The sequence below is a fragment of the Phocoena sinus genome, chromosome 13, assembly GCF_008692025.1.
Source record: "Phocoena sinus isolate mPhoSin1 chromosome 13, mPhoSin1.pri, whole genome shotgun sequence".
Taxonomy (NCBI): domain Eukaryota; kingdom Metazoa; phylum Chordata; class Mammalia; order Artiodactyla; family Phocoenidae; genus Phocoena; species Phocoena sinus.
This window is the reverse complement of record NC_045775.1, coordinates 22,328,584-22,346,450: the sequence shown is the minus strand read 5'-3', so window position 1 is coordinate 22,346,450 and position 17,867 is coordinate 22,328,584. Positions and strand designations below refer to the sequence as shown.

Genomic DNA, 17,867 nt, shown 5'->3' with positions numbered 1-17,867 from the left:
AAAAAAGTGGAAAATGTGACCTATACTCAAAAGACAATCAACAGAAACTGAGATGACCCAGATGTTAGATCAGCAGATCATAATTTTAAAGTAAGCTGTTATAACTATGCTTCATGAGGGAAGCCATCATATGTTTGTAAACGATGAAAAGATAGAAAACAGCAGAGAAATAAACTCTATTTTTAAAAAACTAAATGGAAATTCTAGAACTGAAAAAGATAATATTTGAAATAAAAAATGTACTGACTAGGCTTAACAACAAAATGGGGATAACAGAGGAAAGAGTCAATGACCTTGATATTAGACCAGTAGAAAGCATCCCATCTGAAGAACAAAGAGGAAAAAAGATTGAAAAAAAAAAATGAACAGAGCCTCAGAGGCTTAAGAAACACTACCAAAATGTTTAACATCAGCTTCCCTGGTGGCGCAGTGGTTGAGAGTCCGCCTGCTGATGCAGGGGACATGGGTTCGTGCCCCGGTCCGGGAAGATCCCACATGCCGCGGAGCGGCTGGGCCCGTGAGCCATGGCCACTGAGCCTGCGCATCGGAGCCTGTGCTCCGCAACGGGAGAGGCCACAACAGTGAGAGGTCAGCGTACCGCAAAAAAAAAAAAAAAAAGTTTAACATATGTAACTGGAATCCCAGAAGGAAAGGGGGAGAGACTACTGGAGAAAAAAAAAAAAAAGAAATAGCCCAAATCTCCCCCAAATTTGGTGAAAAGTATACATTTACAGATTCAAGAAGCCCAGTATACCCCAAGCAAGATAAATAAAAAGAAAACTTCCTCAAGACATGCTGTAGTTAAACTGCTAAAAACCAAAGATGAAGAGAAAATTTTGAAAGTAGCCAGAGAAAAAGGATACATTACATATGGGGGAAAAATAACCAACTCAAATGACCCTGACTTCTCATCAGAAATAATGGAGGCCAATATCCAATAAGGGGTTAACATCCAAAATATACACAAAATTTGTATAGATATCAAGGCGGGTGGGGGCATGGGATGAATTGGGTGATTGGGATTGACATATATACATTACTATGTATAAAATAGATAACTAATGAGAACCTACTGTATAGCACAGGGAACTCTACTCAGTGCTTTGTGGTGACCTGAATGGGAAGGAAATCCAAAAAAGGGGGATATATGTATACGTATAGCTGATTCACTTTGCTATACAGCAGAAATTAACACAACACTGTAATGCAACTATACTCCAATAAAAAATATATATACACAAAATTTTATACAACTCAAGAGCAAACAAACATATAACCCAATTTAAAAATGACCTGAATAGACATGTTTCCAAAGAAGGTATACAGATGGTCAACAGGTACATGAAAAGGTGCTCAACACCACTAATCATCAGGGAAATTATCAAAAAAGAGAGAGAGAGAGAAATGCCGATGAAGATGTGAAGAAAAGGGAACCCTGTGCACTGTTGGTGGGAATGTAAAGTGGTACAGTTGCTACAGTATGGAGGTTCTTCAAGAAATTAAAAATAGAACTACCATACGATCCAGCAATCCCACTTATGGATATATATCCAAAGGAAATGAAACCATTATCGCAAAGAGATATCTGTACCCCCATGTTCATTGCAGCATTATTTACAATAGCCAAGGTATAGAAATAACCTAAGTGTCTGTCAAAAGATGAATGGATAAAGGAAGTGTGGTATATGTATACAATAGTATATCGCTCAGCCTTAAAAAAGAAGGAAATCCTGTCATTTGCAACAATATGGATGAACCTGGAGGGCATTGTGCTAAGTGAAATAAGTCAGACAGAGAATGACAAATACTTGATGGTATCACTTATACGTGCAATCTTAAAGAAAGGCGGTGGGAGGGAATCAAAATCATAGAAACAGAGAGCAGAAGAGTGGTTGCCACGGGCTATAGGTCAGAAAAATAGGCAGAGGTTGGTAAAAGGGTACAAACTTTCAGGTATAAGATAAAGCCTGAGGATCTAATGTGTAACATGGTGACTAAAGTTGATAACACTGTATTGTATAATTGGAATTTTCTAAGAGGAAAATTTAAATGTTCTCACCCCACCCCCAAAAAAGGTAAATATGGGAGGTGATGGATGTACTAATCAACTTAGATGGGGGCAATCCTTTCACCATGGATCCTACATCAAATCATTATGTTGTGTACTTTAGATATCTTACAGTTTTATCAGTTATACCTTAATAAAGCTGAAAAAAAGGTGGGGGGCCTGGGGAGAAAAGGAACAATGAAGAAACCAGTGGACCAACATCTCTAAAGTAACTGAAAGTAAAAACTTTCGACCCGGAATTCTGCACTCGGCAAAACTATGCTTCAAAAAATGAAGGTAAAATAAAGATATTTCCAGATAAAGAAAAACTAAAAAATGTCACCATTAGCAGATCTTCAGTACAGAAAATGCTAAAGTTCTCAGGCTGAAGGAAAGTAATATAAGAAGGAAATTTGGATTATTAGAAACAAATGAAGACCATGGTAAATAATAATAACCAGATAAATACAAAAACGAATTTATAATTCCCACTTCGCCCCACCCAAACCTGCTTTTCCTTGTAGGTTCCTTATCTTGGTGATGAAAACACCATCTTCACATTTCCCCAGGCAAACACCTTGGCTTAGATCCTTCGCTTACTGTCCAGCAAGTAGTCTTGGCTCTACTTTCAAATCAATATATATTCAAAATCTGACCATTTTCTCTACGTCCATTTGCCTTCCCGGTCCAAGCCACTAGTATCTCTTGCTTGGATGACTGCAGTAGCCTGCTAACCAATCTCCCTATTTCTACCCTTGCTACCATGCAGTCAATGGCATAGAACACAGCAGACAAAGGGTTCCTTTTAAAGCCTATGTCAGTTCTTCCACTCTTCTGCTCAACAGGCTCCAACGGCTTCCCATCTCAGCAGGGAACTAAAAGAGTCCTTGCCACAGTCTACAAAGGCCCCATGTGATGTGGTCCCTGCTACTTCTCTGTTCTTCCTCCCTCCCTCTCTCGCTCATTCTGATCTGGCCACGTTGGCTGTTCCTTCCTTGCTGCTCCTCAAACCCACCAGCATGTTCCTGCCTCGGGGACTCTGCTCTTGCCCCAAAATCCTTCTCTGACATTTATAGGACTCACTCCTTCAATTTTCTCCCTAAATAATGCCTTATCAGTGAAATCTTTCCTAACCACCCTCCTTCATCTTTAGTTTTAGTCATAACACTTCTTGCCTTCATATTCAGTTAAATGTTTGTTGAATGAATGAATGACACAAATACCTATAACACAAGGCTGAAAGCTCAGATAAAGGGCTATGAAAGTTCAGAGGAAGGAAACTGTTATTTCTTGAGCATCCTTCATATTCTAGCACTGTTGTTTATACCATTTAATCTTCATTACTGTCCTGTTAAGTAACTCATCGCCACTAATTTACAGAGAGATGTTGAGGCTCAGAGAGGTTGTTTGCCAAGGTCACGTGCAAAGTAAGTGATGGCAGCAGAATTCAACCTAGGTCTTTATAATTTCACTTATACATTCATTGTATCACACAGCTCCCAAAACCCTATCTGGCTCAGATGAGGGAGAGAGAGGAAGCATCTGGAAAGACTTTCTGGAGGAGGTGGCACCCTGAATCCTGTGAGATAAGAGAAAAAATATTTATATCTATTTCCCAGTTCCTGGCACAGAGTCTTAAAACCCTTATAATTCCCTAAGTGATGAGAGCCCTGGGAGCATCTTTTGTTCTCATATTGGTCTTTGACCCAGTTTTTGACACAGAATTCCTAAATCCTTTGCAATTTCCTGAGTGATAGCAGTGTCTTTTGATGTAATGAGGTGGCCCTTGGTGGGTTCTTGGATGGGGGCTGGTCACTGGAAAGACCAAGCCACGATTAGAAACTTGGAAATTTTCAGCCCCACCTCGTATTCTCCAGAGAGAGGAGAGGGAAAATGGAGTTAATGATCGATCATTATGTGATGAAGCCTCCATAAAAATCCCAAAAGTATGGGACTCAGAGAGCTTCCAGGTTGGTGGACACGTGGGGAGAACAGCGTGCACGGAGAGGGCAGGAAGTTCCTCACCACCCCCCAACCCCACACACCCTGCCCATGCATCTCTTCCATCTGGCTGTCCCTAATTATATCCTTTTATAATAAACCGGTAAACAGTAAATAAAGTGTTCCTGAGGTCTGTGAGCCATTGCAGCAAATTAGTCAAACCTCCGATTTACAGCCAATCAGTCAGCAGCACAGGTGGCAACCTGGACTTGCAATCGGCATCTGAAGTGTGCAGGGGCCACTCTTGTGGGACTAAGCCCTTAACCTGTGGCATCGGACGCTATCTCCAGGTAGACAGTGTCAGAATTGGATTAAACTCCAAATTAAATTGTAAGACACCCAGCTGGTGTCACAGAATCGCTTGGTGTTGGGAGGTGGGGACGAACCCCACACATCTGGCGTCAGAAGGGCTGTGAGTGTGATAGAAGTGCGAGAGCAAAGGAGACACACAGGAAAAGTGGGTTTTCCTAACACAGTTCCCAAGGGAAAAGATATAGGCAGGAGGTGAGCATCGCTCACGATATCAAGGGGTTGGGTGGAAGATGAAACTGCTAAATGGAGAGGCACATCCTAAGACATACGTAAGAGGAGAGGTGATACCAAGAGCAACCTTTGCTACTTCACAATTCTGCCTGAACTTTCCAGCCATTAGAGTTGTCCCCAGATGGAGCCAATGACCTAGGAAAGCAATAAGGCTGATATTGTTTATGATTCCTTATCTGTACTGAGTGCTTCAGAATTTACACGTACTTTCACATCCATAACCTCGCTGATCCTGTGACAGTTCTGTGACATAGGAAAGGGCAAGTATTCTTTCCCCATTTTATATCTGAGGAAGATGAGGCTCAGCGATTAGGCTCAACTCAAGTCCTTTCACTTGAGGTTCAAGGCTCGTTTGAGGTAGTGAGAGCTCCGTTCTTGAGCCGCAGGCTTCCATGGGTGGGAGCCGTAGGGTTCCATGTTGGATTGTCATAGTGGGGGGGTAGTGTGAACAATGGTGAAAGAACATGATGGGCTCTGTGGACTTTACGATCCTGGTTCAGTCTTTTTTTTTTTTTTTTTTTAAGGTTTCTTATGGTAGTAAAATGTATCTAACATAAAATTTACCCTTTTAACCATTTTTAAGTGTACAGTTCAGTGGCATTAAGTACATTCACAAAGCTGTGCAACCATGGCCACCATCCGTCTCTGGAACTTTTTCGTCATCCCAAACTGAAGCTCTGATCCCATTAAACACTAACTCCCCTTCCCTCCACCCAGCCCCTGGCAACCACCATGCTACTTTCTGTCTCTATGAATTTAGCTGTTCCAGATACATAATATAAGTGAAATGACACAATATTTGTCCTTTGGTGTCTGGCTTATTTCACCTGGCAAAACGTTTTCAGGGTTCATTTGTACTGTAGCATTTATCAGAATTTCATTCCTTTAGAAGGCTGAATAATATTTCATTGTGTGGTATATACATACCTTTTCTGTATCCATTCCCAGGTGTTGTGGTTCAATCTTGCTAACAAAAGGAGCAGCCTCTTTCTCCAGAAATATTTCCCCATTTACGCTGCCAGCTCCAAGAGCAGAATATACCAGCACCCTTTCTCCTTACCCCAGGGAGGCTCTCCCCATGCAAATGGGGCCATTTGCCCAGAGAACTACCTACTTGGGGGATCAGATCCCATTGTGAACACAATGGAAGTTTCTAGTCTTCTAGAAGACAGTATCGTGTGAGGGCAAGGCACCAGAACTTCTTTCCCTGAAGAACACGAATGGCAAAATGCTCCAGGTCTCCCCCTCCCCCAAACCAAGAAATGTAGCTCGGCTGTCTGAGTTGCCTGGGAAGAGGGAGAGAGAAAGAGAGGTGGCCAATGGGGGACAGCCACCACTTCTACCTTGTTCCCTCACACAGTCTCCCAAGATGCCCCTGTCCCTCTCAGTCATTACCAACTAGAGGCCGGCCAGAGCTGGGTGGTGTGGCCACCTGTTGGGGACCGGGGGTGGTGCAGCCTTGGGGCCCGGAGAGGCCCCATGCTTTCCAGCTGGACCTGCTGCAAGCACCAGGCAGCGATACCCCTGCTCCACCTCCACCACTGGGGAATGAGAGGCTGGCAGGCTGAGACTGCTGCAGGAAAAGCTAGATAGAAGCCCAGCTAAAAAACAAAAACTGAAACAAAAGTAGCCCCTATATCCGGACAGAACTTTACTCAGCATTAAGAAGAAATGAGGGGCTTCCCTGGTGGCACAGTGGTTAAGAATCCGCCTGCCAATGCAGGAGACACGGGTTCAAACCCTGGTCCGGGAGGATCCCACATGCCGCAGAGCAACTACGCCCGTGCGCCACAACTACTGAGCTTGCGCTCTAGAGCCCGCGTGCCACAACTACTGAAGCCAGCGCCTAGAGCCCGTGCTCCGCAACGAGAAGCCACCGCAATGAGGAGCCCACGTGCCACAACGAAGCGTAGCCCCCTCCTCGCCGCAACTAGAGAAAGCCCGCGTGCAGCAACGAAGACCCAATGCAGCCAAAAATAAATAAATAAAATTTAAAAAAAAGAAGAAGAAGAAGAAATGAGCTATCAAGCCATGAAAAGACATGGAGGAAATCTAAATGCAAATTACTAAGGGAAAGAAGCCAATCTCAAAAGGCTCCCTACCGTACAATTCCAACCCTACAACATCCTGGAAAAGGCAAAACGATGGAGACAGTAAAAAGATCAGTGGTTGCCAGGGGTTTGGAGGGAGGGAGGAGTGAGTAAGTAGAGCACAGGGCATTTTTAAGGCAGTGAAACTATTCTGTGTGACATTATTATGATGAATACAGGTGTCAAAACCCATTGAGTGTACAACACTGAGAGTAAAGCCTAAGGTAATCCGTGGACTCTGGGTGATAACATGTCAGTGTAGGTTCATGGATTGTAACAGATGGACCACGCTGGTGGCGAACGTGGATGGTGGGGAGGCTGTGCATGTGTGAGGCGGGGGTACACGGGGGACCATGGGTAAATGGGAACTCTCTGTACTTCCTGCTCAGCTTTGCTGTGAACCTCAAACTCCTCTAAAAAATAGTCTATTGAAAAAACAAAAGCAACCCCAGGTACCCTGAGCTCTGGGTAACAGAGAGGGCCACCTCCCTCTTCACACCAGGAGTCACTCAGCGTTAGGCTCAGAGAGACTTGCTTGCCCCCAGGAGGGGGCAAGCCCCATTTTTCTCTTCTGATGCCATTTCTTTTTCCCAGGGGGCAGGGATGGAGAGGCATTCCTTTGCCTTTTAAGTGTAGGGAGGGGATTTCTGGAGTCCTTCAAGGCCTCTGCTTGATTCCTCAGCTCAAATCTGACACCTCACGAGGCCTCCCCTGACCTCCGTAATCCCTAGTCACTCCCCCTCCCTATCTGGAGGCCTAGTTTTCTGCCCAGCACTCTTCACCACCTGAAATTCACCTACTTGCTTTCATATGCCAAAACTGAGACAGAGCCTTGTCCCTGGTGTCCAGTGGGAGGCACAGAGTAGGAGCTCAATAAATGTTTGTTGACCAAATGAATAACTGTGGGACCAGCTGCATAACCGAGGGTGAGGCAGTTAAACCTTTCTGGACCCCAATTTCCTCATCTGTAAAATGGGCGATTAGACTTAATGACCGTGCTCTCTTGCTACAATGCTCTGAGTGTTCCAGCAAGTATCAGAATGACCTTGTTTTCCCACCCAAGGGCTTCTGCCAGGCCATCAGGTGACTGCGAGGCACTTAGGAAGAGAATCCCCAGCAGCCTGATCGATGTTGTCTGACTTCTCAGGCTAGGTCTGCAGGTGCAGGAGAAAGGCCAGAGTGTGAGCTGAGCAGATTGGGGTGTGGGGGAGCCCCCTGCCTAGAATGTAAGCTTGAGGTTGGCGGGGGTTCATATTTGTTTGTGTAGCCCATGTCCCTAGAACAGGGCCTGGCACACAGTGAGCTCACCAGACAGTGACCATATGAGTAAAGCGGCAGCCCTCAGAACACGTTTCCAGGCTTGGGTGAGTGTTCTGTTTGGGTTGAGTGCGGTATGAAAACAGCGCCAATAATCCCTCCCATTGGTGGAGCCCTTTGCAAAGCGTTTGCACGTGCGTGATGCATTGGATTCTCATGACAGCCCCATGAGATAAGGACCGTCAAGTATTATTATCCCCAGTTTACAGACGAGATAACTGAGGTGCCAAGAGTTTAGCTTGCCCGAGGCCACACAGCTGGTAAATGGCAGAGCCTGATCTCAAACCCAGGGTTTTTGTTTTTTCTGAATTTTTGAATTTTATTTTATTTATTTTTTTATACAGCAGGTTCTTATTAGTTATCCATTTTATACATATTAGTGTATATATGTCAATCCCAATCTCCTAAAAACCCAGGGTTTTTTGCTCCAGACCCAATGCTTGTGTGTTGCTGGTTGTGCAAAGCCCTGCAGGTGGGCTGGAGAAGGAAGCCTTATGTTAGAGCCAGGGTCCCGGGGACACAAAAGGCGCAGAGACTGCTGCGACTGAGCCCGCTGGCTGGGGGATGGGGTTCGGGGAGGGGGAGGACTGGGGGGGGAGGAGTGAGTAAGGAGGGGATAGGGGTGGGGGGAGGGGGAGGAATGGGGGAGGATGAGTGAGGAGGGGATAGGGGTGGGGGAGGGGAGGACTAGGGGAGGATGAGGAGGGGATGGGGTGGGGGAGGGGGAGGACTGGGGGGAGGATGAGTGAGGAGGGGATGGGTGGGGGGAGGGGGAGGACTGGGGAGAGGATGAGTGAGGAGCAGGAGGACAGCAGGCAGAGCCAGATGCTCCCTCCACTCCAGCAGTGGCTGGGACCGCTGGGTGAGAGGCTGGAGAGGCCACTGGCCTCACACAGGCGCTCTGCCCCTCAGGTCCAGACATGCCCAGCTGCAAACAGGTCCTTCATGGGGCACAGATGGCAAGGATGTGGGCAAACTGGTTTGAAGAATACAAAAACCAGCTTAAAGCTTTCTTCCCTTTCCCACACAAGGCACCAGACCTGGCCCATCATCCCTATGCCAAGGAACTCTCCAGAATGGCGTCTGCCCAGACCCCAAATCCGCCTGACTTCACCGAAGTCACTTACATGTCTCTTCAAATCATACACACACACACACAGAGCCACCCCAGAGCCCTCGCCCTGGAATTCTCCAAGCTGAGCCCGCTCGGGCCCTCCCTTCACCCCCACCTGTGGAAATCCTTTGCTCCCATCCTGCTTCCCTGCGCTGGGTCCCACCTGGTGCAGGGGTCACAGATGCCGGCCGCACTGCATCAGCCCACATCAGGGAGCCCCGGGGAGCCAGCAGTTATCACAAGTCCCTGAGGCCTTCCCCAGAAACCACGAGGCAGTGATGAGGAAATGGAGGGGGACGGGTGGGGCGGGGACGGTAGCGACCCACCCACTGGCCTGTGTTTGTCAAGGAGGGCACGGAGCGAGCAGCAGAGTAGAGGTCATCGCGAACGCATGCGCAAGGAGGGACAGACGGAGAGACTGAGGACCCACCTGAAAACCAGCGGGAAGAGGTGCCGTGTCAAAATGTCGTCCTCTTGCTGGAGGGGTGCTTTTCTTTCCAGACGCCGCAGCAAGACCCAAAATGGCCGGAGGGGGACGTCTCGGTTAATCACTGGCCGATGTTTGGGCCTGCTCTATCGGCCCCAAGGCCCGCGCTCCTGCTGCGTGCCAGGCTCCAGAGCCAGAGTCCTCCTTCCTGCTTCACAAGGAGATTTAGATGCCGCTTCCCCGACGCCCGGCTGCAACAGGGCCCCCAGAGCTAGAGCAAACAGGTGATTACCACCACCATGTGTAGCTGGTACTTGTTTATTGATCGCACGTTTCTTGATCACCTACTCTCCCAGGCCGTGTGCTAACGGGGTTCTCATTTCCTTAATGGGACGCCTCCCAGAGATGGTTCTGGCGGCCACGACGGGGAGGGTGTGCTTCTGACCTGGGTGGGGTGATCAGACGCCCCGACTTGCCTGGGACAGTCCCATTTTATGTCTGTTGTCCTAGCCTCATTGTCCGCAGAGCCCCCTCTCACTCTCAGAGGCGTCCTGGTTTGGAAGATACAGGATAGGTTTGTGGGGGGCCTGGCCCCGGGGACTGGCTCAGGGGAGCTGTGTGTGATGTGCCTTGTTCCCAAGAGGGGCAACTGGACTGAGAGAGGCAGACACTAGAGGGCGCCAGTTAGCTGTACTTGGCCGGCAAAGTTCCCAGGCTGGGGCCCGACTGGCTGCCAGGGGGCAAGGCCTGTCTGAGGAGAGTCGCTGGCAGAGGCCGGCAGGTGGGGACCAGTGCTCAGCAGAGGCCTAGCTGAGCCCTTTCGTGGCCTACACCCAGCCTGGCACGCCTCCTCCCACCCCACCACCCCACCACCACCCCCACCCCACCCCCACCCCCGCATCCAGCCAGCAGGGTGCCGAGCAGTGCCTATGAGGGAAGACGGGTCCTGGCACTGCCTCCCCTCCTCCATTTCAGCCTGGACAGGCCCCTGCCAGCCTCTCCCCCCCCCACCCCCGGGCTCTTGGGTGTGGCATGCCCACCCTTGCTGGAGACCTCAGGCCCCTGGGCCTGCTCTTCCGATGGTTTGTGGCTGGGCCTCAGATGGCCATTCTGGAATGATAGCCAGGCCGGGTCCAAGGAAGCCTCACAGCCCCGGAGGGGTGAAGGTGGGTGGGGAGGGCAGGAGGTAGGATGTAGAAGGGACCCACTTTCTCTTCCTTAACCCACCTTCCCCGGCCATGTGGACTCAGACGCAACACTGGGGTCTGGGCATCCTCTCCTGCAGAGAGCCCGAAAGTCTTGCTGCCCACGAAGAGCCCGCTGCCCACCGTCCTGACCTGGCCACTGCCCTGTCCACCCCACAACTGGACACAGGATTGGCCTCCAGGGAGGCAAACTCTCTGTTCCCCTTCTGTTCCCCAGCCCCCAGGCCCCGTGACTCCTCTCCAGCAGATGAACCTGATATCACTGGGCACCAAGCAGGAGAGAGCAGGCCACACAAAAGCTGGGTTGAGGACTGTTAGAACCGCACGCTCCGGCATCCAGCAGGCTTGGGCCCGGGTTGCGGCTCTGATATCGGTAGCTGTGTGACGTTGGGCACCTTGTTTAACTTCACTAAGCCTCGGTTGACTCACCTAGAAAAGGTTAAAAGGGCGTCTATTTCGCAAGGGTGGTGGGAGGAATAAACGCGGTAAGAACACAGAGCGCCTAGCTCAGTGCCTGGCACCCAAGCAGGCAGTGCCCACAGTGGAGGAGTCTCTGAGCAGCGCCGGCAGGGCCTTTCAGTCCCAGCCCAGCTTTCCTCCTGCAACAGGAGTCCTCGTCTGCAAGAGAAGAACAAAGATGGACCACAAAACGTGTAATGGGACACATGGTACATGTAGAGGAATTTCCTGTTTGACAGTGACATCATGGCTGCCTTAGTGCCAACAGCCTCAACCTCTTAAAGAATCTTTCATTCATTCGTTCATTTGTTCATTCATGCATTAGTCCCAGATTATAACTGTTGTCCTGACGTAATGAGTAGTAGCCTCCTTTCACTCTTGAAGTGTCCCGGTTTGGATGATCAATGATATGTATCACCCTACCTAGTGTGCCAGGTTCTGTGCCTGGCGCTAGGGATTGAGAGAGAGAGAGATGCTATATAAAGACACTGGGCCTATAAAACCTTACATAGGGCTCACCAGCCAGTGAGGAAACAGACACGGAGATGACTGGAGAAGTGTGAGAAGCGTGGGGCTAGAGACGTGTGGCCAGCTGGTGCCCCTCTGCCCCGTAAAACCCTCCCAAGAAGTACCCTTTGATTTATCTCTCCTTGGGTTCATTTACTTTTACTTATTTACAAACCAACTTTTTGAGGTCAGTTCATGCCATACATTTTCCACCAGATACATGAAGTAGCAGGTCCTCTTATTCATTATAATATTATTTTTCTCCAGCCTCAGAAGCTGCCTTCTATTCAGATATTTGTGGTATTCTGTTTTAAGAGTCACAAATATCCCATCTGCTCCTTCATGATCCTATAAACATCGGTTTTCCAGAAACAGGTACTAATTTATTTTTTCATTCTCGTGGAAAAGTATACAACTGGAAGATGGCAGTGATCTCGAGGCACACTCTGAAAGGCTAGTCCTCATAACTTAGGCCAGAAACACCTCCATGACATTTAATGAAGTTGAGGGGAGTCTTGGGGAAAAGGAGGGAAAATGAGAGAAAAGGAGCAGGGGTGTACCCTGGGGTTGGCTGGGGGTCAGGGCTGGAGCGGTCACCTCTGGGCTCCTGCCTGGTCATCTGAGTTGGGTTGGGGAAGGACAACTGCCCTCCCCAAGGGACCACAGGCAGCCAGGCATGAGTGTATGCGTGAGGGTGGTGCCCCCTCGCCACCCACACCAGAATCAGTGTTGGATGTGGAGGCTTTCAGGGTCCCAAACCTGCCAGGTTCCCACACACCGTGCCCATTTTCCTTGGCCCACGTCTCATCAAACACCTTCCTCCTTCCCCCACCCATGCCTTTCAGGTTCCTACTCAGTTAACTCAAGGACACCAGGGTCCAACATTTGCTGCAGGGCCTCTGTGTGTGTCCAACGCTAGGTGCACCACAGGAATCATATCTGTCCCACCTTCTCACCTGGGGATGGATCTCAGGATTCTATCTCACCATTATCCAAGAGTGTAACTGGGTGATGCCCCCAGGGGAGGAAGGAAAGGCAGGAGGAAGAGGGAGATGAAAAGCAAATAGGACCAAAAGGAGAAGAAAGAAGAAGGCATGGGTGATTCTGAGAATCAAGGGCAACTAGTGATGTCATCACAAGGACTGTTTCACCTGGGTCAGTGGGAGGGGGCATGGTGACTCATTTATGAGACTGGCCCCCATATCCCGGAGAAGCCATTCATTTAGCAAGTCTTCAAGTCTTTCAGCACATGCTTATTGAGCTGTTACTGTGTTTCAAGCACTGGCCTAGGCACAGGGGAGGGAGAGAGAACTGACAAGACACTGGGAGCTCGTGGCCTAGAAGGGAAAGACAGTTCCACGGCAGACTGTAGGTGTGCCGGGGGCAGAGGGAGATGGGGCCGGGGGCCAGGGGGCTCGGTGCCATTCAGAGGGAGTGGCAGGAAAGACTGCCCCCCAGGAGGGAAGGAGAGGGTGGGGAGGGGACTCTGTGATACGTGCCGTGGGAGGAGTAGGCAGACGCCCGATGGAGGGAGGGGAGGGGAGTTTCAGGCAGAGGAAGGAGCATTGTGCTAGAAGGCACGGAGGTTTCAGGGTGGAGGGAGATTTGGGGAACTGTAAGAAGATCCTGAGAGGGTGCAGGAGAAGATGGCAAGAAATGAGGTCGAAGAGCTAAGGAGAGCCGATCCTGAAGGAGCTGAGTTGCTCTTTCCAGGCAGTGAGGCCCCCCGAAGGTATAAACCCAGGAGAGCGTGGTCAGATCCCCTCCTGCGAGAGGAGACCCTTCGTCTAATGTGGGCAAATGACTCTGATAGCTGGGTGACCAGCTCGCTCAGAGAGAGACTGGCCCCAGTATGGAGCTCTTACGGGAGTCTGGCCTGCACTGGAGGTTTCATCACACGTCGCCCCATGCCACCGTCCAGTGATCCTCGGAGGTAGATCGGATTTCCCCAGTGGACGGATATAAAGGCTGAGGTGCCGTAGGCATTGAAGCTTGCCCACATCACACAGCCAATAAATGGCAGAGGCAAGATCAGAAGCCAGGTTGTCTAAGCTCTTAACTGCTTCCAAACCCTACCATCCCGAGGCCTCCCTAGGACCTCCTGCTTGAACTCACTTTCCGTGATCTTTCACAGCTCTTCCTCAGCCACGGCCAGTTTCATGGGATTCTCTTGAAAAAACAGCCAGGCTTCACCATGATGTGTGGCCCACCCTGGCTCGACCTTCTCACCCACGCCCCATCTTGTCCCATCATAGGACCTGGAGCCCTGGTTCCCCGAGTCAGGGGCTGAGGGGTCCTAGCTGTGTGGACCCCATACGCTCTCCCTGTCCCAAACCTCTACATCTCTGGGGAAGCTACCAGGACTCCCTCCTGGGGGAGTTGGAGCCAGGTCATCCTGTAGGCCATGGCCCACCAAGATGACTAGGGCTCCCAGGAGGGACCCTCACCCCAGAATTGCCTTTTTCAAATAGGAGACTTGGGTGAGAACCACGAGGACAGGCCCCGGCGTGACCAATAGCAACATCAGATCTCGCCCAAGCCCATGGTGGTTCCTGTTCTGCACAGAAGGAAGGAAAGACCTTTTCCACCTGGCCTAGGGTCCCAACACTGTCCATCTTTCCTGGCTAGCGATAAATTCCCAAACATGTTTTTGCTTTTCCCTCTAAAATGTAATCTTGGGTGTATTTCAAGGGAAACGCTACTCTGTCTGCTTCTGATTCATTCTCACTGAGCTCATCAAAACCAGAATTATTTGGTAATCCCTGCTGGGTTTACTGGATGCCCTCTGGGATCTGTAAAAATCTCTGTTCCTCAGAAACAGGAAGTTTCAACAGAAGGACAGATGCTGGTTGCAAAAGTCAAAATTTGAATCCTCTCTGCCTACTGGAGAGGCATTTTCCTTCTTTCTGCCCATCCACAAACGTGGATTCTGTGCCTACTTTGTGTGGAACGCAGAGACGATCTTTAAAAGGGGCTCTGAATTAATTCCTTAGAGCTGCCATAGCAAAGTATTACAGATGGGGTGGCTTAAACAGAAATTTATTTTCTCACAGTTCTGGAGGCAGGAAGTCCAAGATCAAGGGGTCTTCAGGCTAGTTTCTTCTGAACCCTCTCGCCTTGGCTTGCAGACAGTCGCTTTCTCCCTGTGTCTTCACATGGTCTGCCCTCTGTGTGTGTCTGTGTCCCCGATCTCCTCTTCTTAGAAGGACACCGGTCACGTTGGATTAGAGCCCACCCGTATGACCTCACTTTAACTTAATTACCTATTTAAAGACCCTGTCTCCAAATTCAATCGTGTTAGGAATTCAACATATGAATTTGGGGGGGGGGGGGGACACAATTCCACTGATAAGAGGCTCTTATCTCAAGAAGTCATTATCCTGTGACAATGGCTTTTTCTTTGATCTCGATCTGAGGTTGGGCCCTGAGATGAGGTGGTTTAGAATATATTTCCTGAGCTGTTGTAGACTTTCTAAGGCAGGATGATTCGATAGACTAGGCACTGAGCTGTCAGATCCGGATTCAAATTTTGCCTCTTTCGCTTACTAGTTGGGTGATGTAGCCCAAGTTACATAAGCTCTGAACCCTCAGTTTCTCACCCGTATAATGAGGATCATACTGCCTGCCTCACAGGGAGTTTTTGTGAAGATCCAAAAAGATAATACGTGTGAAACATAGCACAATGTCTGGGAACATAGTAGGTGCTCACCAAGGGGGAGTTCCCTTTCCAGGTGTATTTCCTGCAGGGTTTCCGCTTCCAGGGAATTAAGGATGTATTCCATCCATTCTCTGGGGAGGAGCGTGCCGGGAAACATAAGAAACTCAGGTACAGGGTTAAGATGTCAGCTTCCTCAGCCAATCCATAGCCAAAATGCCTGACCACTGTTTGGGCCAGAAGAACCCTTCCTTGGTCACCTCTTATAGTCTTGGCTGATTGGCTCACCAACTCTCCATCCTACATGTGGTCTCCTGGCTTTTCCACCTGTTACTGCCTCAGAAAATGTTCTACTCTGAAGGCAGCCAAGCCTCAGAGCAGGGAGAGGGAAAAATAATCTGTACTTGAACTTCACCGGGAGCACCCACTGCCGGGACCTCTGGGAGAATGTGATGTAGGAAAGGGTGGGGATGGCTGTCAGGTCCGGGCTGAGCCCAGCTGTGGAGAGCTGGTCTGGCAGAGAAAACAAGTCCAGAGGCTGGCAAAGACCAGACCTCACAGTCCAGAGATGTAGGTGCTGGACTAGTCTAGGGACCTGGGTTCTAATGCCAGCTCTGATAGTTCCCAGTGGTGGGCAATTCACATGACCTCTCTGAGCTTCAGTTCCCCTCAGAGAGACAAATGGGATAATGTGTTAGAAAAAATCGAGTTCATATTTTATCAATAATTCTAAAAGGTACCCTATTGGCATCTCTGGGCTACCACACTTCCCCAGGTGCCTAGGGATGAAGGGAGAAGTCCTCGTTGCTTTGGTTTCCAGTTTCCTTAAACTGCCAGCATTCTACACACACACACACACACACACACACACACACACACACACACACACCACTTTGCAGCAGATTAAGGATGCATTACTTCTCAAAAAGAGTAGCATTTCCAGCTCGGGAATAAGAGAGATGAGGGCTCATTCTGGGCCACATTGCCTCTTCAACATCATCCCCACCCCTACCCCGCACAAGTGTGAGTCCTCTCCCCTTCCCCCTCCCTCCCTGAATTACTCATACTCCTGGAAACATGACTGATGACTTCGGGATGAGTAAGAGGCCCATGAGCGTCAACTGCTGGGAGGGTGAACGAGTTCAATACCCCCTCGAGCAGGGCCACTTAGACATGTGCCAGGAGTCCTGCTGGGGGAAGGGGCCACAGGACCCTGGACAGGAGCTAGACTTTACTCAGCAATGAGCTAGAAGTCCTTGTACCCTTTCTCCCTTCTGCCAACCCCTGGGTGCCGATGGCCTTCTCAGCAGGAGGTGACAGCCCACACCCCTTTCTGGGCAGTGGGTGCAGGGCCTCTCAGTGAGCTCCAGGACACTGCATTTCTCTGACCCAAGCACCCCTGGCCTCACCCCAGCACAGCCAGGCCCAGGGCAACCCTGAACTTGGCAGCCTAGCCTTGGCTGCTTTGAAAGGGCCCTAATCCAGGGCTCAACCTGCAGGGTGCGTATGTGGAGCGGCTGTGTGTGTTTATACTCTCCTGTACACCCTAATCCACAGTGCCAGTTGAGCAAATATTTTTGGTCTGTTTTCCATTTTCCACGTGTCCCATTTCTGAACATTTGGTGGAAATGAGATCCCAGCAAAGGGAGGTATTAATTCAATGTGTTTTGAAGTGTTTATTTTACATGCTTGGATAAGCAAAACAACATGCAAACTAGATTGTCCTGCACTTAATACACAGAGCTGAAGCATCAGTTTCTCCATACCTACCATGGGTGTAGTCAGCACACAGATGGCATGGAAAATAACACCAGGACTGGGAAACATGAGGCGGCCCTACCTCAACGTTCTCTGCAACCAGGAAAAGACAGTGTCCTCACCCTGAGTCTCAGTTCCCCAGACAGTCCCTCCATGTAGGAAACGGGGCTCACCTCCAAGCTTCGCCCCGTGAGGATCTTGAGGTGTCATCTGGAACCCAGCACGACGTCCTTTGAATTGCTAAAGACAAGAGCGATGCATTGAGCAGAAGGACTTTATGAAGGTGTTTCGGGACAGAGGCACTAGATCTCAGAAGAACATGTTAGGAGGATGAATTGTTTGATGGCATTTTGAGATCCAAAACGCAGGGGCTGAAACATTAGTGAGGCAGGCAAATGGCCTGGCCGGGGAGCCCCCTGATTCCTCCCCACCAGCCCTTCTCCCAGAGGAAAGGAGGGCTCCCCTCCCCCATCTTCACTGTTTATTATCATTAGCCTCAGTCATTTAAATGTAGTTTGTTAGAAGTTCCATATAAAGCGGAATAAATCGTAAGCGATAAACTCAGATGTTTTAGGATCGTTCTTTCCTTCCCTATAACTCAGCTGAAACCCCTTGCTACCAGAGTAGCAGGACATTAATCACAGTCAATTCATGATCCTTCCCCCCTTTTCTTAGGGTCAGGGCAGATCTTCTGGGAGGTTTACAGGGAACCAAAGCACCGGGGTACATTTCCATCCCTCTGTT

General features: G+C 49.4%; 1 protein-coding gene across 1 annotated transcript in view; it reads right to left on the bottom strand.

Annotated features, from left to right (window-relative positions):
- PLB1 (phospholipase B1) overlaps window positions 1–13,659 on the bottom strand; it is a 185,524-nt gene extending 171,865 nt beyond the window's left edge. The window contains 3 exon segments of the mRNA XM_032652827.1: window positions 9,543–9,747; window positions 11,174–11,362; window positions 13,576–13,659. The gene's annotated coding sequence lies outside the window, so the exon portion shown is untranslated.
- Between the last annotated feature and the right edge of the window lie 4,208 nt (window positions 13,660–17,867).